General features: G+C 43.7%; 1 long non-coding RNA gene across 1 annotated transcript in view; it reads left to right on the top strand.

Annotated features, from left to right (window-relative positions):
- Window positions 1-21,374, top strand: part of LOC143818413 (uncharacterized) — a 185,639-nt gene extending 164,265 nt beyond the window's left edge. The window contains exon 3 of the long non-coding RNA XR_013224524.1: window positions 21,078-21,374. This is a non-coding gene — a long non-coding RNA (uncharacterized LOC143818413). The remainder of the gene's footprint in view (window positions 1-21,077) is intronic.
- Window positions 21,375-24,373: the final 2,999 nt, after the last annotated feature.

Genomic DNA, 24,373 nt, shown 5'->3' on the forward strand with positions numbered 1-24,373 from the left:
AACTGTGTTAACTACATACATGTAGGAACCAGATGCTAAGCCAAGGAATAGCTACCCAGTCCTAATCCTACCTTGCCAAAGAAAGTACTCTCAGTGCATAGAGTGTCACGTGCAAACAGAGTGGTAGAGTATCCACTCACAAACAACACACATAAATGATACTAGAGCGCCCGCGTGTGCCACTGACAGCCTTTTAAATCCTAGGCCCCACCCTGAACACTCACGCCCAGCCAGCCGTGGCATCACCCGTGGGCCAATCCAGAGCCGCCAGCTGACGTCTGACCATCAATGAGAAGACGCCACATCACGTACATGCTCAGTAAGGTGATCTCTGAACTTAGACTCCAGAGTGTAGGGCTGTACCAGAATATCACTGGTTCCCATAGGCTTAGCTGGAGAGGCAGCAGAAACCAAGCAAATAACACAAGCCTGAGCAAGATGCTGGGACCAACGTCTGTGCTGAGGAACACCCACCTCGGCCTGACCTGAATGGGAGACCACAGCATCAGGCAATGCTTGCAATCTGTCCCGCACAGTGGGAAATCCCGATGCCTAACACCAGCTGAGAACTATTCACTACAAAAATCACAGCTGGTGGTTCTGTGTGACTCACGGCCTGTAATCTCAGCATGTGCCCTGCTGACTTTGTCTGTGGACCCAACTAATGGCAAAAAAAAATCTGCAGGGAGGTTGATTTCACAGCCATACAGAATACTAGCTATCTAAACTATCTGACTTAGAAACAACCGTCTAGCTAACTAGCATCAGGCCTCTCTGTGCTGTTATAGTGACAAAATGGCGTTAAAACAAGATGTCCACTCTTTATATAAAGAAGGACATGTGATTTCAGTAGCCAATGACACAAGATGTTGTGTCTGAGCAACGAAGGAATTCATTTCTGAAATGCGTAGGGTTGTGCGCGATATTAGGACCACGTGGTACCTTAAGGCACAGATCTCCATTGTTTGTTTGGTTTTGCACTTGATGCACTATTCATTTTGAGCACTATATGGAGCTTCTGTTGCTCAGTCATTGACACTGCTGCACTTTATTTGTTCCTACAAAATCCTTTTTTTCTTTCACTGAATGGTTTAATGATAATTATTATTAATATATTTTTATATGCATTTTTTATGATTTTTTTCACTTAATCTTCGGTGATCTTTAATACCTTTACTAGGAGTCCACATATCCTCATTGGATATGGCCTAACATATTGTTGTGATTTCCTTTTAACCTTTGGGCCCACTATCTAAAATATTGATTATGGATTGTTATTATGATGATTGCATTTCCATTTTTATACATTTTTTGTATAATTTGTCCTGATACGTGCACACAATTTATTTTAGTACAACTGTTGTTATTATCTATATATATAATTGTCTAAGGGTCTGTTTGTCTGTAACAGAAACCCTGCGTCGCTGATTGGTCGTGCCCAGCCGGTCTCGACCAATCAGAGTTCACATGGAGGACAGTGTGTGAGGAAGAGAATAACATGGAGGACAGTCTGTGAGGGCGAGAATAACATGAAGGACAGTCTGTGAGGGAGAGAATAAGATGGAGGACAGTCTGTGAGGGAGAGAATAACATGGAGGACAGTTTGTGAGGGAGAGAATAAGATGGAGGACAGTCTGTGAGGGAGAGAATGACATGGGGGACAGTCTGTGAGGGAGAGAATAACATGGAGGACAGTGTGTGAGGGAGAGAATAACATGGAGGACAGTCTGTGAGGGAGAGAACAACATGGAGAACATTTTAAGTTTATCATATGGTAAAATAAACGGTGTCTTTGAAAACTATGTCATGTCATCCTGCAGAAAACAAGCTGTCATACAGCAATAGATGACTAATAATGTTTTGACACTTAAAATAAAGACAGGAGAAAAACAATGGCAGTGTGTCCAATGGGTTAAACATAAATTTAAGCACCAATGTTTATATTAATACTAGATGGTGGCCCGATTCTAACGCATCGGGTATCTACTATATAATCGTATAATTCAGACTGTTTGTCTGTAACGGAAACCCCGCATCACTGATTGGGCTTCCCAGCTGCCTGCGACCAATCAGCGACAGGCGCAGTCCGGCCGCGAATTGGCTCGGGATTTGAACCACACTTCACTGATTGGTTGCGCCCGGCCGGCCGCAACCAATCAGTGATATTGGCGCGGGATTTGAACACCGCTTCACTAATAATGTATATAAAGTACAGACCAAAAGTTTGGACACACCTTCTCATTTAAAGATTTTTCTGTATTTTCATGACTATGAAAATTGTACATTCACACTGAAGGCATCAAAACTATGAATTAACACATGTGAAATTATATACTTAACAAAAAAGTGTGAAACAACTGAAAATATGTCTTATATTCTCGGTTCTTCAAAGTAGCCACCTTTTGCTTGGATGACTGTTTTGCACACTCTTGGCATTCTATTGATGAGCTTCAAGAGGTAGTCACCGGGAATGGTCTTCCAACAATCTTGAAGGAGTTCCCAGAGATGCTTAGCACTTGTTGGCCCTTTTGCCTTCACTCTGCGGTCCAGCTCACCCCAAACCATCTCGATTGGGTTCAGGTCTGGTGACTATGGAGGCCAGGTCATCTGGCGCAGCACCCCATCACTCTTCTTCTTGGTCAAATAGCCCTTACACAGCCTGGAGGTGTGTCTGGGGTCATTGTCCTGTTAAAAAATAAATGATGGTCCAACTAAACGCAAACCGGATGGAATAGCATGCCGCTGTAAGATGCTGTGGTAGCCATGCTGGTTCAGTATGCCTTAAATTTTGAACAAATCCCCAACAATGTCACCAGCAAAGCACCCTCGACACCATCACACCTTCTCTGGCATGCTTCACGGTGGGAACCAGGCATGTAGAGTCCATCCGTTCACCTTTTCTGCGTCGCACAAAGACATGGTGGTTTGAGCCAAAGATCTCAAATTTGGACTCATCAGACCAAAACAAAGATTTCCACTGGTCTAATTCCTTGTGTTCTTTAGCCCAAACAAGTCTCTTCTGTTTGTTGCCTGTCCTTAGTAGTGGTGTCCTAGCAGCTATTTTACCATGAAGGCCTGCTGCGAAAAGTCTCCTCTTAGCAGTTGTTGTAAAGATGTGTTTGCTGCTAGAACTCTGTGAGGCATTGACCTGGTCTCTAATCTGAGCTGCTGTTAACCTGCGATTTCTGAGGCTAGTGACTTGGATAGCCTTATCCTCAGAAGCAGAGGTGACTCTTGGTCTTCCTTTCCTGGGGCAGTCCTCATGTGAGCCAGTTTCTATGTAGCGCTTGATGGTTTTTGCCACTGCACTTGGGGACACTTTAAAAGTTTTCCCAATTTTTCGGACTGACTGGCCCTCATTTCTTAAAGTAATGACGGCCACTCGTTTTTCTTTACTTAGCTGCTTTTTTCTTGCCATAATACAAATTATAACAGTCTATTCAGTAGGAATATCAGCTGTGTATCCACCAGACTTCTGCACAACACAACTGATGGTCCCAGCACCATTTGTAAGGCAAGAAATCCCACTTATTAAACCTGACAGGGCACACCTGTGAAGTGAAAACCATTCCCGGTGACTACCTCTTGAAGCTCATCAAGAGAATGCCAAGAGTGTGCAAAGCAGTCTTCAAAGAAAAAGGTGGCTACTTTAAAGAACCTAAAATATAAGACATATTTTCAGTTGACCTTGGGATTTTCCGTTTTTCCGTGTTCGTTTTTTGCTCCCCTCCTTCCCAGAGCCATAACTTTTTTATTTTTCCATCAATTTGGTCATGTGAGCACTTATTTTTTGCGGGACGAGATGTACCTTTGAACGACATCATTTGTTTTACCATGTCATGTACTAGAAAACAGGAAAAAAATTCCAAGTGAGGCGAAATTGCAAAAAAAGTGCAGTCCCACACTTGTTTTTTGTTTGGCTTTTTTGCTAGGTTCACTAAATGCTAAAACTGACCTGCCATTATGATTCTCCAGGTCAGTATGAGTTCATAGACACCTAACATGACTATGTTATTTTTTATCTAAGTGGTGAAAAAAAATTCCAAACTTTGCTAAAAAAAAAAAAATTGCGCCTTTTTCCGATACTTGTAGCGTCTCCATTTTTCATGTTCTGGGGTCGGTTGAGGGCTTATTTTTTGTGTGCTGAGCTGGCATTTTTAATGATACAATTTCGGTGCAGATACGTTCTTTTGATCGCCCATTATTGCTTTTTAATGCAATGTCACGGCGACCAAAAAAACGTAATTCTGGCGTTTTGAATTTTTTTCTCGCTACGCCGTTTAGCGATCAGGTTAATGCTATTTTTATTGATAGATCGGGCGATTCTGAATGCGGCAATACCAAATATGTGTAGGTTTGATTTTTTTTTTATTGATTTATTTTGATTGGGGCGAAAGGGGGGTGATTTAAACTTTTATATTTTTTTTATTTTTTTTTTACTTTTGTCATGCTTCAATAGCCTCCATGGGAGGCTAGAAGCAGGCACAAAGCGATCGCCTCTGCTACATAGCAGCGATCTGACGTTCGCTGCTATGTAGCAGAAATGCAGGTGTGCTGTGAGCGCTGACCACAGGGTGGTCTCAAGGACCTCTATGGTTACAATGTACAAGCATTGCCAACCTCCGATCATGTGACGGGGGTCGACGATATGCTCAGAACGCGATTCTACCCGCGCCTATTGCGGGCACATGTCAGCTGTTCAAAACAGCTGACTTGTCCCGCCTTTGATGCGGGCTCACCGCCGGAGCCCGCATCAAAGCGGGGCTTCTGACCTCGGACGTACTATCCCGTCCGAGGTCAGAAAGAGGTTAACACTTTTTTTGTTAAGTATAATTCCACATGTGTTAATTCATAGTTTTGATGCCTTCGTTAGGTGTCGAGTTCCCGCCGCTGCACAGGGGGAATCTCAAACCATGTCTGCTGCAGTCTCCTATTCTACATCAGCCGCAGTGGATTCTGCTCAGCAGAGATGTAGGTCCCAGCGTATCACTCAGTCTGATACTGTGCAAAGGGTTACTGCTGTCTTTCCAGGATCTGCTTTTGTGGCCAGCACTGTTCAGTGGCGAGTAGGCTTTTCTGGAACGAAGTCCTGCTTTGCACACACTGTGCATGCCCACAGGAGGACCTCTCATTGGAGGTCGGGGGTCACACGCTCAGGCCCTGTAGCAGCTCCCATTGGTTCTCCAGGAAGGTCCTGAAGAGCTGCAACTTTAAAACGTCCATGCGCTAGTATTAACCTATGTTATGAGCTTTGCTACCTTGTGGTCATGGCTGTATGTGGTCAGGGTTGGCTGAAATATGCCCCTAGAATACCGGCACCTCCGGTGAGGAGTTTTATGTGTGTGAATTCAGGGCTGGCGTATAGCCATTAGAATTCCTGCTCACCGGAGAGGAGTTGTTGTGTGCTATGCTGACTGCATGACCACAGTTTGCTTTTGGCTCTATTAGGTAGCTGTGATCGTTTGTGAGGTTAACAGGTCACAGCATTTTCCTACCTTGCAATTCTGTAAAGTAACAGACTTCGCTTATAACGCCACATAGTGCTGACTTTTGCTAGCAGCAGATTTCTCTCCTGCACGGTGGACCCCGGGTTGCGAATGCATCCATTATTACATATATACAGTATATACTCGGGTGCGTTTCGTCAACCCCAACATAATACCAGCACCAGGGTCTGGCTAGTAAATGGTGGACGATCAGCATCTACAGCGGTACATCCAGCAGCTGGAGGGTAGGTTGGCGGCTCTTGAGCACACAACCTCAGCCATGGATGTCACCGCAGTCGCTGTTCAGGCTGCTAGTGTAGCTGCAGCCAGTTTGTCCACTGCCACCCCTGTTCCAACCCTATCTCGCCTCCCACTGCCAGAAACATTTTCTGGTGATAGCAAACCTTGTAGTGGTTTCGTGAGCCAGTGCTCTATACACCTTGAGTTCCTGACCACACGTTTCCCCACATAGCGTGCAAGGGTGGGATTAATTTTGTTCCTCCTGTCAGACAGGGCGTTGGAATGGGCTATGCAGCTGTGGGAGAGTGGCAATCATGTGGTGCAGAGTGCTCCGCTGTTCCTGAGCACTCGGAAGCAGGTCTTTTTAGGACTGTTGGCATTGACTCAGGGCTCGTCCTTGGTCAGCCATTTTGCCGTCCACTTCCGCACCTTAACATCTGAGCTGGAGTGGTCGGATAAAGTACTCATACCTATATTTTAGAGGGGGCTGGCTGACCACGTCAAGGGCGCTTTGGCCACTAGGGAGATTCTCGCCACACTGGAGGAGCTAATAGCTGTGTCCACTCGTATTGACCTCCATTTTAATGTGTGGAGGTTAGAGAGAGCCCAGTGTAGGCAGAGGTTTCGGTTGTCTCCCACCTTCGCCAAACCTTTGGAATCTCCGGTCCGGGCTCCTGAGTCACATGAGGCCATGGAAGTGTCACAAGCGGGATCTAAGTCCCGGACCGCTCATGCTCTCAAGGTCTGTCATGTTTGCCAGCAGTCAGGACATCTTGCCACCAGATTTTCCCAGCGGTCGGGGAAACGTCAGCATCTAGTGGTAGTTGGTGGAGGTACACTAGACACGGTGACATTTGCCCCAAAATTGTCCTTTAAGGGGACAATTACAATAGGCTCACTCACTCATTCGGTTAAGCTCTGCGAGGATTCTGGGGTGGAGGGCAATTTTATGTCTTCTGCCTTCGCCCAACAACACGCAACACCCCTGGTGATGCTTGCTCAAACAGTAACCGTACGAGTGGTTAATGGGTCGATACTGCCCTCACAGATCACACATCAGACCATCCCTTTTTCTTTGTCCATTTCGCCATCTCATCAGGAGATTATATCTCTGCTCGTAATTCCTGAGGGAACTGATGAGGTCCTGTTAGGGACACCTTGGCTACGGTACCATTTTCTTCATATTGAGTGGTCCACAGGCAGAATTTTGGGATGGGGGGAATCTTGTGGGGGTAGATGTCAGAGGGAAAGTATTCAGGTTGCTACTACTGAGGTACCCGCAGATCTATCCTCTCTCCCCAAGCAATAATGGCCCTATGCGGAAGTGTTCTCCAAAAAGTCTGCGGAGACCCTTCTGCCTCACCGCCCCTATGACTGTCCTATTCACCTCTTGCCTGGTGCTGAGCCTCCCCGGGGTCGAGTCTATCCATTATCTCTTCCAGAGACAGGGGCAATGTCACAGTATATCCAGGAAAATCTGGCAAGAGGATTCATTAGGAAGTCAGTGTCTCCTGCAGGGGTTGGGATCTTCTTCATGCAGAAGAAGAACGGGGAACTACGTCCATGCATAGACTACAGGGGTGTTAATGCCATCATCATTAAGAAAAAGTATCCCCTGCCCTTGATATCTGAGCTCTTTTATAGGCTTTGGGGAGCAAGGGTATTTACTAAACTATATCTGTGGGGTGCTTACAACCTGATTTGCATCCGTGAGGGGGACGAATGGAAGACGGCTTTTAACACCAGGGATGGGCACTGTGAATATCTAGTGATGTCCTTTGGGCTCTGTAATGCCCCAGCCGTTTTCCAAGACTTTGTTAATGATATCATCCAGGATATATTCTCCACCTCGGTCGTAGTCTATCTGGATGATATTCTCATCTACTCTCCAGATATTGACTCCCACCGGAGAGATGTTTACAGAGTCTTCGACCTCTTACGGGCAAATTCCCTCTATGCCAAGTTAGAGAAATGTGTGTTAGAGCAGGAGTCCTTACCTTTCCTGGGCTATATCACCTCTGCCCAGGGATTGGCTATGGATCCTGCCAAACTACAGGCTGTGATGGACTGGCAAGAACCTCATTCTCTTAAAGCAGTGCAGCGCTTTATGTGGTTCATTAACTATTATCGCCAGTTCATTCCTCATTTCTCAACTTTGGTAGCTCCCTTCATAGCCCTCACCAAGAAGGGAACAAATCCCAAATTGTGGTCTGAGGAGGTCTCCAAAGCCTTCACTTTTATTAAATCTCATTTTGCTTTTTCCCCCATCCTATATCGCCCCGATATAGATAAGCCATTTATAATGGAGGTGGATGCCTCATCCGTTGGTGCTGGAGCAGTTCTTTTCCAAAAGGATGCTCAAGGTCGGAAACATCCTTGCTTCTTCTTTTCCAAGACCTTCTCACCAGCGGAGAGGAATTATTCCATCGGGGACAGGGAGTTGCTGGCAATGAAGTTGGCTTTCTCTGAATGGAGACATCTTTTGGAGGGGGCTCGTTTTCCTTTCCAAGTGTTCACAGACCACAAAAATGTGGTCTATTTACAGACAGCCCAGCGGTTAAATTCTCGCAAGGCCAGATGGTCCTTGTTCTTCTCCTGGTTCCATTTCACCATCCATTTTCTTTCCGGGGAGAAGAACATTTGTGCCGATGCTCTCTCTCGCTCCGTTGTATCATCTGAGGAGGAGGAAGAGGAGCCTCGGCTTATTGTCCCTGCTGAGAGCCTGAGAACTGTGGCTCCGGTTTTGCTAGAGTCTGCCTCCAGGCAAGACTTTTGTTCCATCAAATCTGCATCCAGAGGTTCTCTCTTGGGCTCACTCATCCAGTGTGGGTGGACATTTTGGGACCAAAAGGACATCTGAGCTGCTGGCGCGGACTTACTAGTGGCCGCATATGGCCCGTGACGTCGGAGACTATGTTCGGGTGTGTGTTTCCTGTGCCAAGAACAAGTCTCCTTGACAATGGCCAACTGGGTTGCTTTACCCCCTGCCGGTGTTGACAGGCCCTGGGAGATGGTCAGGATGAATTTTGTTGTGTCCTTACCCAAGTCTCATTGCTGCACCATTATTTGGGTGATTACTGACCATTCTTCCAAAATGGTGCACTTGGTGCCTCTTCCACAGCTACCTTCTGCAGGGCTCTGGCAGCTTTGTTTATTATTCATATCCTTCGTTTACATGGTATTCTGGACAAAATTGTCCGTGACTGGGGTCCCCAGTTTGCGTCTCGGTTCTGGAGAGAGCTTTGTCGTCTACTCAGCATTGAGTTGAATCTCTCTTCAGCATATCATCCCGAGACGAATGGGTTGGTAGAGAGGGCCAACAAGACCCTAGTCCCATATCTGCGACATTTTGTTTCTGCAAGGCAGGATGACTGGACATCCTCGCTACTGTGGGTGGAGTTTAGGCTTAGCAACGCCATAGCCGACTCCACTGGTCAGACTCCATTCCTCCTTAATTACGGTCAGCATTTGCAGGTTCCTGTGCCTATGCCCATGTCTTCCACTGACTCCAGGGTGACATACTGGGCAGTGGAGGCACGGGATATTTGGGACCGCACTCAGAATGCCATCCGGGCCTCCAAGGAGAGAATGAGGTCCTCCGCCAATACACATCAGCGCCCCGCTCCGACCTTTGCTCCTGGCGACTTAGTGTGGCTCTCCGCCCGTAACATCAGGCTGCGAGTTGAGTCCACTAAGTTTGCACCTCGCTACTTGGGTCCCTTCAAGGTCCTCGAACACGTTAATCCTGTGGTCTCCAGTCTGGCCCTTCCTCCACGCCTAGGTATCACCGACACCTTTCATGTGTCCCTCTTAAAGCCCGTTCACATGTCCCAGTTTTCCAAGTCATCTGCCGGGACATCAGGTTAATCTATGGATGATTATGAGGTGAACACTATTTTGGGGTGCAAGGTGGTACGTGGCAAAAAAATGTATTTGGTGGACTGGAAGGGTTATGGCCCAAAGGACAGGTCCTGGGGGCCTGCTGAGCACATTCAAGCTCCGCAGCTCACTGCTGCCTTCGAGTGTAGTGAGGCCCAAGGAGGGGGGCCCTGGGGGGTATTGTTAGGTGTCAAGTTCCTGCCGCTGCACAGGGGGAATCTTTACCATGTTTGGTGCGGTTTCCCATTCTACATCAGCCGCAGTGGATCCTGCTCAGCGGAGACGTAAGTCCCAGCGTCTCGCTCAGTCTTATACTGTGCAAAGGGTTACTGCTGCTTTCCAGGCTCTGCTTTTGTGGCCAGCAGTGTTCAGCGGCAAGCAGGCTTTTCTGGGACGAAGACCTGCTTTGCACACACTGAGCATGCCCACTGGAGGACCTCTCATTGGAGATCGGGGGTCACACGCTCAGGGCCTGTAGCAGCTCCCATTGGTTCTCCAGGAAGATATTAAAGAGCTGCAACTATAAAATGTTTGCATGGCCGCACAGCCATGCGCTAGTTTTAACCTATCTTATGAGCTTTGCTACCTTGTGGTCATGGCTGTATGTGGTCAGGGTTGGCTGAAGCAAGCCCCTAGAATACCGGCACCTCCGGTGAGGAGTTTTACGTGTGTGAATTCAGGGCTGGCGTATAGCCACTAGAATTCTGGCTCCACTGGAGAGGAGTTGTTGTATGCTATGCTGACTGCATGACCACAGTTTGCTTTCGGCTCTATTAGGTATCTGTGATCCTTTGTGAGGTTAACAGGGCACAGCGTTTTCCTACCTTGTGATTCTGTGTAACAGACTTTGCTTATACCGCCATATAGTGCCGCCTTTTGCTAGCAGCAGGTTTCTCTCCTGCATGTTGGACCCCGGGTTGCGAACGCATCCATTATTACATATACATATATATATATATATATATATATATATATATATATATATATATATATACACTCGGTGCGTTCCGTCAACCGTAACACCTTCAGTGTGAATGTATAATTTTCATAGTCATGAAAATACAGAAAAATCTTTAAATGAGAAGCTGTGTCCAAACTTTTGGTCTGTACTGTATCTTTCTGACTTAAGGGCATAAAAATTAAAAATTAGAAAATTGCTAAATTTTCTAAATTTTAGCCATATTTCTATTTTTCATTAATAAACACAAGTCATATCAAAGAAATTTTGCTGCTATCATGAAGAACAATATGTCATGAAAAAATAATCTCAGAATCAGTGGGATCTTTTAAAGCTTTCCAGAATTATAACCACATAAAATGACAGTGTATATTGAACGAGAGAACGGAGTATAAACATTCCCAGGTGGAGATCTTTTGTAGACTTGTCACGGAAGATCTTAAGAAAATACCAACATTTATATGTAATTATAATCTTACAGGGATACAAAGAAAAGCCCTGAGGGAATTACAATCACTTGATTCAGTGGTTTTTAAACCAGCGGACAAGGGAGGGAACGTGGTCATCTGGCCAACCGACAAATACGAAAAGGAGGCGTTTCGCCAACTGAGAAATAAAACTACATATCAGATGTTACCCCATAATCCCATACAGTCTTTTGCAAGGGAATTGGAATCTATTCTATCATATGCTAACAAATCGGGGATTGTCCCTAAGAGGGTTCTTGATGGCCTCCTACCAAAATTCCCCAAAAGTGCCACTTTTTATTTACTGCCTAAAGTGCACAAGGATGCTGTTAATCCCCCCGGCAGACCAATTGTCTCTGGCATAGGGGGGTTGTGTGACAATGTGTGTAAATTTATTGATTATTATCTTAAACCACTTGTGGAGACGCTCCCCTCCTATGTCAGAGACACTACTGATGTGCTTACAAGGGTTGATGGTCTGTCCCTCAAGGCGGGCATGCTCCTAGTTACCATCGACATAGAGTCGCTCCATACCTCAATCAGGCATGATGATAGCCTGAGAGCAGCACGCTTCTTCCTCGAGACGGCTAACTGGGATGGACATTATTTGAAGTTTATTTTGGAACTATTAGAATTTATTTTAACGCACAATTTTTTTGTATTTAAGGACAAGTTTTTTTGCAAACAAGGGACTGCTATGGGCGCGGCATGTGCCCCGTCTTATGCCAACTTATTGTTGGGGTACTCGGAGAGAACCATCTTCCAGAGTGACGGGGTACATGCCGCGGACCAGGTGGTGGGCTGGTTTCATTACATTGATGATGTACTCATGATTTGGAATGGTGACGAGACCAGCCTCACCAAGTTTATGCAGGACCTAAACCAAAATTGTTTTAATTTAAAGTTTACATATGTTTGGGATAGAACTCGGATTCATTTTTTGGACATTACTCTTTGTGTGGCCGAGGATGGCTTTATTGAGACGGATCTCTATCAGAAAGAGACAGCGGTCAATTCCCTACTTCACGCCTCCTCGGCACACAATTATTCGTGATCAAGGCCATGCCAGTTGGCCAATTCTTGAGGAATAGATGTGTCTGCTCTATGGAGGCCCGCTTTGAGGGGCAGTCCACAACACTCTCTGATAGATTTAAGGCCAGGGGGTACAGTCACCGGTGCATTAGGGCAGGCTACAAACGAGCTAAACAGACCCGTAGAGAAGACCTATTGGTACCATCTAGGAAAATCAATAGGTCAAGAGATTCTGAGACAAAATTCATCTCTACTGCCAACTGCCCCTGGGATTGGATCCGTGATATCCTGGCCAAACATTGGCCGGTTTTACTGACAGATGGTGTCCTGACAAAACATTTGTCTCCAGCCCCATGTATGATACAACGCAGAGGAAGGAACCTTAGAAACAATTTGGTTTAGAGCCACTATGTGGCCAAACATAATACTTTTTTTGCCATAGCGAACTCTAGACTTGGCTGCTTTCCCTGCGGGTCGTGTGTTGTGTGTCCTAACATCCTAAGATGTAGGACCTTTAAATCATCTGATGGGAGCAGGGAATACAAAATCCATGAATACATCTCTTGTAATACCACTTATGTGGTTTATTATGCCACCTGTCCCTGTTCCCTTATTTATATCGGTCTTACATCTAGGGAATTGAAAGTTAGGACACGCGAACACGTCCGTGATATTGTGACTGCAAGGGAGGCACTGGATGTCTCCACATTAAAAACTTTGCCGAGACACTTCCAGACGCATCATGGATCCGATCTCAGTGGTTTAAAGGTAAGGGGGATTGATAAAATCCATGGGGGCATCAGGGGTGGCAATGGAAAACAACTGCTTGCACAATGTGAATGTAGGTGGATTGTCACCCTTGATACCATGTCCCCCAAGGGATTAAACGAACAACTAAGTTTTGTCCCCTTCTTATGATACATTGTCCAGGGTTTGAGATAAATATTGCCGTGTTCCACCATCTCTTCCCCCTCTGCAGTGTGACTTCGATTTAGAATTATAGTATGGATGTTTTTTCTGTACTGGTGTATATCTAGTTATATCCTCTCTCCATTGATTCTCCTTTATGCTTTTGATTTTATATTGTTTTTTAATTTGTAGTTTTTGTTTGTCTTATTTTATAGTTATTACAGTTATATGGGGTCGTAACACCGGTTTCTGCCTATCACTATGAGACCTGTCTGTCGGATTGTTTGGGCTTGCACTCATCTATGGATGAAAAGGATTTGTCTTTCTTCCATCGCATCATTATCTATGTATTATTATCTATGGTGATTTCTCTGATTCATGCACTTTTATGCACATGTGCACTTTAAGGGCAATTTTTTAAGTTACTGCCCGTTTTTCATTTCAGCCATCATATGTATTGTCTTGCATATTTTTATTAGGTTAAGGTTTGGCACTTTACCCTTATAAGTATTCATGGTGGTATTTCTTAGTTGCATAGTTGCTTAGTTACCTATTATCCCCGACAAGATGGCGACGTCCATGGTCTTCGGTGGGACGGCCGTAGGCTGTGCGCATGTGCGTCTTGGACCTTTCGCTTCTCTGTTCCCTGGATGGCTATCAATTGTAGCTGTCCGCGCATACTATGTGACATCAATTGGCGGACTTCTGCCCTATGCGCGCGCTGCTGTGACGGCCGCCGGAGACATTGGAGCTTGGCCCTAGGGGCGCGTGCGCCGACAAGCCGAGTACATTTCCCGTGTATGCCCTATTTAAATCTGTGAGAGCGATCAATAGCTAAACCCCTTTTGAGAAAGCTGACCGCGAAACGTGCGTCAGGGGGCCGCTTGTGGAACAGGGAGAATCATCCATATATATGGGTAAGCTGCTTGATGTTATTAGATGACTATTACTATGCTGGTTTGCACTATGGCACTTTATTCCATGGAGAGATATAGGATCATGGAATCTACATTATAGGTTATCATTACTTTGATATATCATAAGCAGCACCAAGGATGTAACGCATTCCTCCTTTGCTCCTCCGCATACCATATGTTTCCTCCACACCCTGTTTGAGCATATATGCTATTATTATATTTGTAAGCTGACACTATTGGTCATAATAAAATTTATCTTTTATTAATATGATTGCTGGAATGTTTATACTCTGTTCTCTCATTCAATATGTACTCTGGAGTTTCCTGATTCGTCCTATAGATTTGGACATTTATATTGGGAGAGGTATACTAATTTACTCTCGGCCACAAACTGATTATAGGTTTTTTGAGTTTTGTGTTGTGAATAAAATGACAGTGGTCAGAATTGTAAAAATTGGCTTTGTCTTTGAGCAGCAATTTGGCTCTGTCAATAAGGGGTTAATATGTCTTGTGCAATCCTGATTAGTAAAATATGCTCCATTATTGACAATACCATCGAGTGTAAATCTTCTTGCATGTATGCAATAATGAAATAGCCTCTTGATGGTGGATACTGCTGTGCGAGATGTGTGCACATTGTAAATTTGAAGGCCCAGGTACTGGATCTAAATGAACAGCTGAAAACACAGAGATGTATAGACAATACGGAAAGGAGTTTGCCACTCACTGAGCAGGTGCTCGCTGGGGTAGATGTGGGGGAGCATTATAGTATAAAGCTTCAGGACAATGAGGCAGCTGTCTGGATGGAAATTAGAAGACAGGGTCAAGGGAAGAGTGCCAGGGAGCCTAGACTTAATCTGGCACACCCCAACGAGTTTGCTTATTTGGCAGATGAGAAGGGTGGGGAGTATCTACTCCAGTAAGGATGGAAATAGAGCAGCGCAGGCCAGACAGGTGGTGGTAGTGGGAAACTAAATTGTTAGGGAAACAGGAAGGGTAATAATAAAATACTGAAATGCGTCTGTTAGGTCTCCAAATATAATGGACGTGACAGAAAATATCCTCATAAAACAAATAGATGAGGGAGTAAAACAGAGAGAAACGATTATAATGGAGAGCTTCAACTACCATTGTATAAATTGTAGAGAAGAAACCTGCAGGTCCGGCAAAGGAAACAGGTTTTTGGCAACAATTAATAACAACTAACTTTCAGCTTTATCTGATAGCTGCTACTACGCAGGCGTGGGGAGCTCTTTCTTGCTGTAGAAAAAAAATGTCCTTCTCCAAGAGGGCGCTGCCCGTGCCTGCACAGTAGTAGCTGTCAGATCACCTATATTCACTGATAGCTGCTGCTGTGCAGGCGCGGCGGGCGTCATTTTAAAATTGCTTTTTTTGTCTATCTCAATAACATCAACCACATTTATTATTGAGACATTAAACATCCAATTATGCTGCAGAAGGGTTTTTTCTTCAGTATGTACAGCTATTCATTATATAAACTAGGGAGCAGGTCACTGAGGGATCAGTGAGTATGTTTTTTTGGCAGCAGAGAAAGGGAAATGGTCCTAAAAGAGGGGTAGATGGATGGTGCAAAATTTCAGTCAGTAATGTGAGACTGGGACGGAGGTTCACCTTCCAACAAGACAATGACCCAAAACATACTGATAAAGTCCAGACCTAAATTCAATTGGGAATCTGTCATCAGACTTGAAGATTGCTGTTCATTAGCGGAAACCATCTAACTTGAAGGAGCTAGTGCAGGTTTGCTTTGAGGAATGGTCATAAATCACAGCGGCAAAATGTGGAAAGCTCATAGAGACTTATCAATGTGCCTTGCAGCTGTAATTGCTGCAAAAGGAGGCTCTAAAAGTATTATCTATGAGGGGTGAGTAGATATGCACACTGAAGTTTTCAGTTATTTGGTCCTATCTGTTGTTTGTTTCACAATAAAAAGAAAGCCAAATATTCACAATTGTATGCATGTTATTTACATGAACTGATGCAAACCCTCAAAAAGCAAGTAAAATTCCGGGTTGTGAGGTAGCAAAACACAAAAAATGCAAAGGCAAGAATACTTTTGCAAGCCACTGTATTAATATCCTTGTAGGAGGCATACAGAGTAGAACTGCAATATTTGTAGATGATACTAAACCCTGCAGGATAATCAACACAGAGGAGAATAACATCATGGCACAGAGGGATTTATTTAAGCTGGAAGCTTCAGTAATTAAGTATTTTGCAATTTGGAAGAGGAAATACATTGTATAATTATGTACTAAATTGTAAAACACTGGGTTAAACTGTTAGTAAAAGACTTGGACATGAGTAGATGGTAAACTCAACTTTAGTGACAAATGCAAGGCAGCTGCTGTCAAAGCTAATAAAATAATGGGATGTATTTAAAGAGACATACTGCATTTGCTCATGACAAGAAGATAACTTTATCTCCATGCAAGTCACTAGTGCGGCTACACTTAGGGTACTGTCACACAGTGTACCATTTTGATCGCTACGACGGTACGATTCGTGACGTTCTAGCGATATCGTTACGATATCGCAGTGTCTGACACGCAGCAGCGATCAGGGATCCTGCTGAGAATCGTACGTCGTAGCAGATCGTTTGGAACTTTCTTTCGTCGCTTGATCACCCACTGACATCGCTGGATCGTTGTGTGTGACACCGATCCAGCGATGTGTTCGCTTGTAACCAGGGTAAACATCGGGTAACTAAGCGCAGGGCCGTGCTTAGTAACCCGATGTTTACCCTGGTTACCAGCGTAAACGTAAAAAAAACAAACAGTACATACTTACATTCCGGTGTCTGTCCTCCGGCGTCTCAGCTTCTCTGCAGTGTGAGCGCCGGCCAGCCGGAAAGCGAGCACAGCGGTGACGTCTGACGTCACCGCTGTGCTTTCCGGCTATGGCGCTTACACAGTGCAGAGAAGCAGAACGCCGGGGGACAGACACCGGAATGTAAGTATGTACTGTTTGTTTTTTTTACGTTTACGCTGGTAACCAGGGTAAACATCGGGTTACTAAGCGCGGCCCTGCGCTTAGTTACCCGATGTTTACCCTGGTTACCCGGGGACTTCGGCATCGCTCCAGTGCCGTGATTGCAACGTGTGACCGCAGTCTACGACGCTGGAGCGATAATCATACGATCGCTGCGACGTCATGGATCGTGCCGTCGTAGCGATTAAAATGGTACTGTGTGACGGTACCCTTACACTGTGTATAATTTTGCCCTCCAGTTTGTAAGTAGGACATAGCTGAACTAGTGTAGGTGCAGAGAAGAGCAACCAAGGTTATTAAGGGAGTGGGTGGATGTGTGCTATGCAATTTTTTTTCTTGCACCCATTGACTTTCACTGGTGAGTCTAGGCCATTTCACGTGGTCAAAAGCAGCATACTGCAAATCTTTCCTCACCCCAATTCCAGGTGAGGTAAAACTCACAGATGATCATTGTCTCATTGACATGCACACCGGCTGCACACATCCTGATATTTCTGGTACTGGAAAAACTGGTACCCGAGATATTAGTGTCCTTGTGTCCATACATCCATATGTGTAATATGTGCGGCACACATGCAGCAACTGTGTGCCGCCCGTTTGCCGCATGAGTACCACATGTACCAGCACCAGGGAAGCAGCGATACAGTTAGCGCTGGGTGCTGAAGACCGCTCGCATCATTCTCCCCTGCTCTGCAGGGGAGAATGATGAGACTTATATTCAAGTGATAACATTGAGAGCAGGCAGGCAGCTGAAGGGAGTATTTTAGCTATAAAAAAATAAATAATAAAATGGCGTGGGTTTTCATGCATTTTTGATAACGAGGCAAAACTGACAGCTGTGGACTGGAACCCCTCAACTGGCAATGTTAGCAAGGCTGGCTGTCATGCATAGAGGGATCCCAACTCTGTTTTTTTTAATTATTTAAAATAATTAAAAAACTGGCATGTGGTACCCCCCAATTTTGAGAACCATCCTTGCTAAAGCAGACAGCTGGAGGCTAGTATTCTCAGGCTGGTAAGGGGCCATGGGCATTGACCCCCCAAGGCTAAAATAAGCAGCCCGCAGTCACCAAAAAAAGGCACGTTTATTAGATGCGCCAATTCTGGTGCTTTACCCTGTTCTTCCCACTTGTCCTCTAGTGGTGGCAAGTGGGGTAATATTTGATGGGTTAATGTCACATTTGTATTGTCAGGTGACATCAAAACCACGGCTTAGACATGCAGAGGTGTCTTGAAGATACCTATCTATTAATAATTCTATAGTTGTATGGTAAATAAAGACACAGCAAGTATAAAGTCCTTTACTTGAAATAAAATCAAAACATACTTTTCCATTTTTATTCAAAAACTAGCTGAAGAGCCCGGTGTTGCCTGGGCATAGTAACTATCTGTGGTTAGTAATAACAAATTATAATGATTATCCTCCATCCCATAGTTCTGTGCCCATATACCCATCATACATATCCTCCATCCCATAGTCCCATGCCCATATACCCATCAAACATCCTCCATCCCATAGTCCTGTGCCTGTATACCCATCACACATCCTCCTTCCCATAGTTCCGTGCCTATATGCACATTATGACCTCATCTTCGCCATGCAACCATTATGACATCATTGTCTTCATGGCAACCATTATGACATCATCTTTGCCATGACAACTTTTATGATATCATTGTCATTATGGTAACCATTATGACATCACTTCATCATCGCCATGACAACCATTATGATATCATCTTCGCCATGGCAACCTTTATGACATCATCATAGATACACACACACACATACACTCATTTTTATATATATAGATATCAAACAAAATTATACTTACCTAATGCCCACTTAATTGAAGGCCTCGTTTCCTGTAATAAAACAAAAGTTAAAAAAAGCAACAATATCCCTCACCTGTTTGACGTTCTGTCCCATGTTGTAATCCATGTCTGGGGTTTAATAGTTTTCAACCTGGACGGTGCCAAGATGTGACCATACAGGATGAGCTCCACTGGTGAATGACCTACTGAGAGCGCAGCATCAGTGACCAGTGTTGATCTGCGGTGAACTAACTGAGCTGAACTGCTGAAAGGTAGAATTGGGTTAAATTAAATTGTTAGTTTCTTTTAATTTTTGTTTAGTTTTTAAATATAGTTTCCCATAAAAATTCATATTTGGTACTACTGAAATCATAATGGAATATAAAATAAAAATAATAAATGTATTAGGCAGTATACAGAAATATGAGCAAAACCATTGCAAAGATTTATGGCTAATATAATGCAGTGATACAAATTATTTATACAGTATGGTATCTCTGCATTTGTTCCAACCTATAGAATATGGCTAACTTGCTATTTTTACAGTATGGCAAAAAGTGGAAAGAAGTGCAAAAGAAAAAAAACAGGGCAAAATTGCAGTCACGAAAGGTCCTGTTCATTCAGTGCACCTACCGACTCTCACAGTGGCATTGCACGCGGGTGAACTTTCCCGAGGGTGGCCTGTCACCGGCTGGAACAGGCCCCCCGGATCTTCTAATTTGAGCACCGAATTATAAACCTTACATCACAGGAAGACTCTCTGGTGAAAATATTCACCTGGGATATGCTAAAGTAGCGGGGCATGATCTATATTACATGATAGCGGGTAAAGGTTAGATAGTCATATCAGTGCTACAAGTCTTGACTTCTTTATTCAAAGTCTTTTATTATTAATCCAGCATTATTTGTGATTTTATTCATATTTTATTCATCACATTTTATTGACCATTAGACTGATCTATACAGGGCACCCCCTAGCGCAAATATATATTTTTTTCGGTTTATCCAGTTAGACATTGGGACAAATTAAGTGGCATTGTCCTAGTATTTGCAGCAGGGGCCCCTCTTGCACTAGAGCCACTGGTTAAATACAAATTTAAATTATGAACTCATGCTGGAGATTTTCTTTACTCTCCTACATATTTTATTAAGGATTTTTTTCATCTAACCTGCAGCATGATAATGCATCATCCATTTTGTTCCTACTATGTGACTTTCGGAATATATTTCACATGATTGAATCTAATAGTATTTTTTAATAAATACATTTACTTTAATGTAATAGTATTTATTTTAAATATATTGTCAAGTTGTAATGTAATGTAAATATGTCTCATTTACTAGAAAAAAATTTCATAGAAAATAATTTTGCTTGTAATCACCTGTAAAATGTTACCCAGCATTAAAAACAAACAGAAATGTCCAGTGACACCGTTTCCAGCAGATCTTCAAATCTATAATAAAAAATTAATGTGTAATGTTTCAGCCTAGATAATAAACTAAAATCATTATCAATGGGAAATGTATTCTGGAAACTATCTTATCTGAAATTACTTTGCATTATTAATTAAGCCGACAGCATGCAACTACGAACACATCCAAAGGGATCACATTTCCTGATTGAGCTTATTGTTCTTAATCTACAGACACAAGACAGTTACAAGAATTATAAAAAAAGATTGGATTTCAAGAGTATAAAAGAGATACTTGGACTGGTTGTTATGCAAATTATCTACATAATTTATCAATGGAATGATGGAAGAATAGTTTATTATTATTTATGTTTCAATTTATCTATTATCTATCTGTCTATCTATCTATCACTTTAAAGCGAAAGCCATGAGAAAGGTTTATTATTTGTAAGAACAGAAACATTTATGGGCTATTAAAGTCTGTCACCTTTTTAATTTTATTATGGAGTGTTGCCTGACTATTATTTTGGAGCATATCTACTGTATATATAAATATATTGACTGTCATGTCAAGCCTCTGAATATTACTTAAAACTCTATGCAAGTTTACCTTACAGTTTTCCTCAACTATCAAACTGGCCAATAACGGTATTTCAGATTGCACAATTTTTAGCCAACGGCAGATTGTTGACAAATTTGGAGTAAATTAAAAGTTGAAGCATTCATAAAGTGCTCGAGAGTAGTAGTCATGACCAAGTTGCTGTCTGGTTATGCTCTGGCACTTTTACACATGGTTAGTTTTATCAGTAATAGAGATGAGCAAACATTAAAATGCTCGTACACTCGTTAATCAATCTGAGCAATCAATCTGATTCTTAATGCTTAGATGCTTGTTTAGCGTAACGAGTTTAATAGGAGTCAATGGTAAATCTGAGATTTTTTTCCAGCAGAACCAACATGGAGGTCTGGGTGACAGAGAAACTGATGAAATGGATGGAAAAAGTGCTGAATGGAAGGACAACAGCATGAGAAAGACTCCTGGAAGAATCTCTGACTCCTAGATCGCTGCTGATAGTGTCACTCTTTTACTCCGCTTCATTCAAAATCAACAAGAAATTGGAGTTTACAGGAAAAAAAGTTAAACGTTATATATTACTGTGCCGTATATAAGGCAAAATTTAAAAAAGGATTAAAAAAAAATTAAAGTAAACCCAAATTGAAATTTCAGTGTAATTTAAAAATGATGCAAAAACTACCAAAGATAGAAGAGGGACTCAGATACACCCTGTATTAGACATAAAGGAGGGCTTCATACACATTTTGTTGAAATAGTCTTGTAGTGGTACTCCTATACTCATAAAGGCTAGTGTTGTGAATTAGACTTTTTTGGCTCCCTCTTGTGGTCACTAGTGATATGACTCTGGGATTGTCTTTCCTCAGTTTGGCACCCACCTGGGTCGTTAGTCCAGGGGTGTCGCTATATAAACTTCCTGTATTCTCAGTCCTGTGCCTGGCATCGTTGTAATCAGTTCCTTTCTGTTTGCTCCTGTCTGCTGGTCCTGAATCTTGCAAAATTAAGCTAAGTCTTGCTTCCTTGTTTTTCGGTTATTTGCATTGCTATTATTTTTTGTCCAGCTTGTACTAAATGTGATTCCTGATTCTGCTGGAAGCTCTAGGGGGCTGGTGTTCTCCCCCCGGCCGTTAGACGGTTCTGGGGTTCTTGAATATCCAGCGTGGAAATTTTGATAGGGTTTTTGCTGACCGTATAAGTCATCTTACTATATTCTGCTATTAGTCAGTGGGCCTCTCTTTGCTAAATATCTAGTTCATTCTTACGTTTGTCTTTTCTCCTTACCTCACCGTTATTATTTGTTGGGGGCTTGTATCCAACTTTTGGGGTCTTTTCTCTGGAGGCAAGAACTGTTCTCGTGCCAGCGGCATGCTCTTGCCCTTGCCTGTCCCGAAGAGGCCTTGGACACACATTTCCATGGATTTCATTTCAGATCTTCCGGTGTCTCAAGGTATGTCTGTCATCTGGGTGGTATGTGATCGCTTTTCCAAGATGGTCCATTTGGTATCTTTGCCTAAACTGCCTTCCTCTTCCGATCTGGTTCCCTTGTTCTTTCAGAATGTGGTTTGTTTACACGGCATTCCTGAGAATATCGTGTCTGACAGAGGATCCCAGTTTGTTTCCAGGTTCTGGCGATCCTTTTGTGCTAAGATGGGCATTGAATTGTCGTTTTCGTCTGCCTTTCATCCTCAAACTAATGGACAAACGGAGCGAACTAATCAGACTCTGGAGGCTTATTTGAGGTGTTTTGTTTCTGCAGATCAGGATGATTGGGTGACCTTCTTGCCGTTGGCTGAGTTTGCCCTTAATAATCGGGCTAGTTCCGCTACCTTGGTTTCGCCTTTTTTTTGCAACTCTGGTTTCCATCCTCGTTTTTCCTCGGGACATGTGGAGCCTTCTGACTGTCCTGGGGTAGATTCCGTGGTGGATAGGTTGCAGCAGATCTGGAATCATGTGGTGGACAACTTGAAGTTGTCACAGGAGAAGGCTCAGCGTTTTGCCAACCGCCGCCGCGGTGTGGGTCCCCGACTTCGTGTTGGGGATTTGGTATGGCTGTCTTCTCGATTTGTTCCTATGAAGGTCTCCTCTCCTAAATTTAAGCCTCGCTTCATCAGTCCTTACAAGATATTGGAAATCCTTAATCCTGTGTCCTTTCGCTTGGATCTTCCGGTGTCGTTTGCCATTCACAACGTGTTCCATAGGTCTTTGTTGCGGCGGTACGTTGTACCTGTGGTTCCTTCTGTTGAGCCTCCTGCTCCGGTGTTGGTTGAGGGCGAGTTGGAGTACGTGGTGGAGAAGATCTTGGATTCTCGTCTCTCCAGGCGGAGGCTTCAGTATCTGGTCAAGTGGAAGGGCTATGGTCAGGAGGATAATTCCTGGGTGGTTGCCTCTGATGTGCATGCGGCCGATTTAGTTCGTGCCTTTCACGCTGCTCATCCTGATCATCCTGGTGGTCTTGGTGAGGGTTCGGTGACCCCTCCTTAAAGGGGGGGTACTGTTGTGAATTAGACTTTTTTGGCTCCCTCTTGTGGTCACTAGTGATATGACTCTGGGATTGTCTTTCCTCAGTTTGGCACCCACCTGGGTCGTTAGTCCAGGGGTGTCGCTATATAAACTTCCTGTATTCTCAGTCCTGTGCCTGGCATCGTTGTAATCAGTTCCTTTCTGTTTGCTCCTGTCTGCTGGTCCTGGATCTTGCAAAATTAAGCTAAGTCTTGCTTCCTTGCTTTTTGGTTATTTGCATTGCTATTATTTTTTGTCCAGCTTGTACTAAATGTGATTCCTGATTCTGCTGGAAGCTCTAGGGGGCTGGTGTTCTCCCCCCGGCCGTTAGACGGTTCGGGGGTTCTTGAATATCCAGCGTGGAAATTTTGATAGGGTTTTTGCTGACCGTATAAGTCATCTTACTATATTCTGCTATTAGTCAGTGGGCCTCTCTTTGCTAAATATCTAGTTCATTCTTACGTTTGTCTTTTCTCCTTACCTCACCGTTATTATTTGTTGGGGCTTGTATCCAACTTTTGGGGTCTTTTCTCTGGAGGCAAGAAAGGTCTATCTTTTCCCTTCTAGGGTTAGTTAGTTCTCCGGCTGGCGCGAGACGTCTAGAACCAACGTAGGCACGTTCCCCGGCTGCTGCTATTTGTGGTGCTAGGATTAGATATATGGTCAGCCCAGTTACCACTGCCCTATGAGCTGGTTTTTTGTGTTTGCAGACCTGGTATGTATTTTTGAGACCCTCTGTCATTGGGGTCATAACAGGCTAGGCACTAAGTGCCAAAAATTAAAAGCAGGGTCATCCATAAACCCTTGAAATCACCATCTTTAGTACCTCATTCAAATAATGTGAAAAATGATTGTTGTGGTACTCCTACACTCATAAGTTCTTCACAGTGCAGAGCCAGCCTAAAATTACAAGCAGGGTCATCCATAAAGACTTCAAAGGCACTAAAGTGTAGTGGTATGCCTACACTAATAAAGGTTCTGCACACAATGGAAAGCCAGGAAAAAGTTATAAGCAGGTTCATCCACAGACCCTAACAGGCAAAAACTAGAGGGCCTCATTAAAATATTTAGAAAGTGTAGTTGATGTACTCCTACACCCATATTGAAGTCCAAATCCAGGAAAACATTATAAGTAGAGTCATCCAGTTATCCATATACTCTTGAAGGCAACAA

Source organism: Ranitomeya variabilis, chromosome 3, assembly GCF_051348905.1.
Source record: "Ranitomeya variabilis isolate aRanVar5 chromosome 3, aRanVar5.hap1, whole genome shotgun sequence".
In the NCBI taxonomy this organism is placed as follows: Eukaryota; Metazoa; Chordata; class Amphibia; order Anura; family Dendrobatidae; genus Ranitomeya; species Ranitomeya variabilis.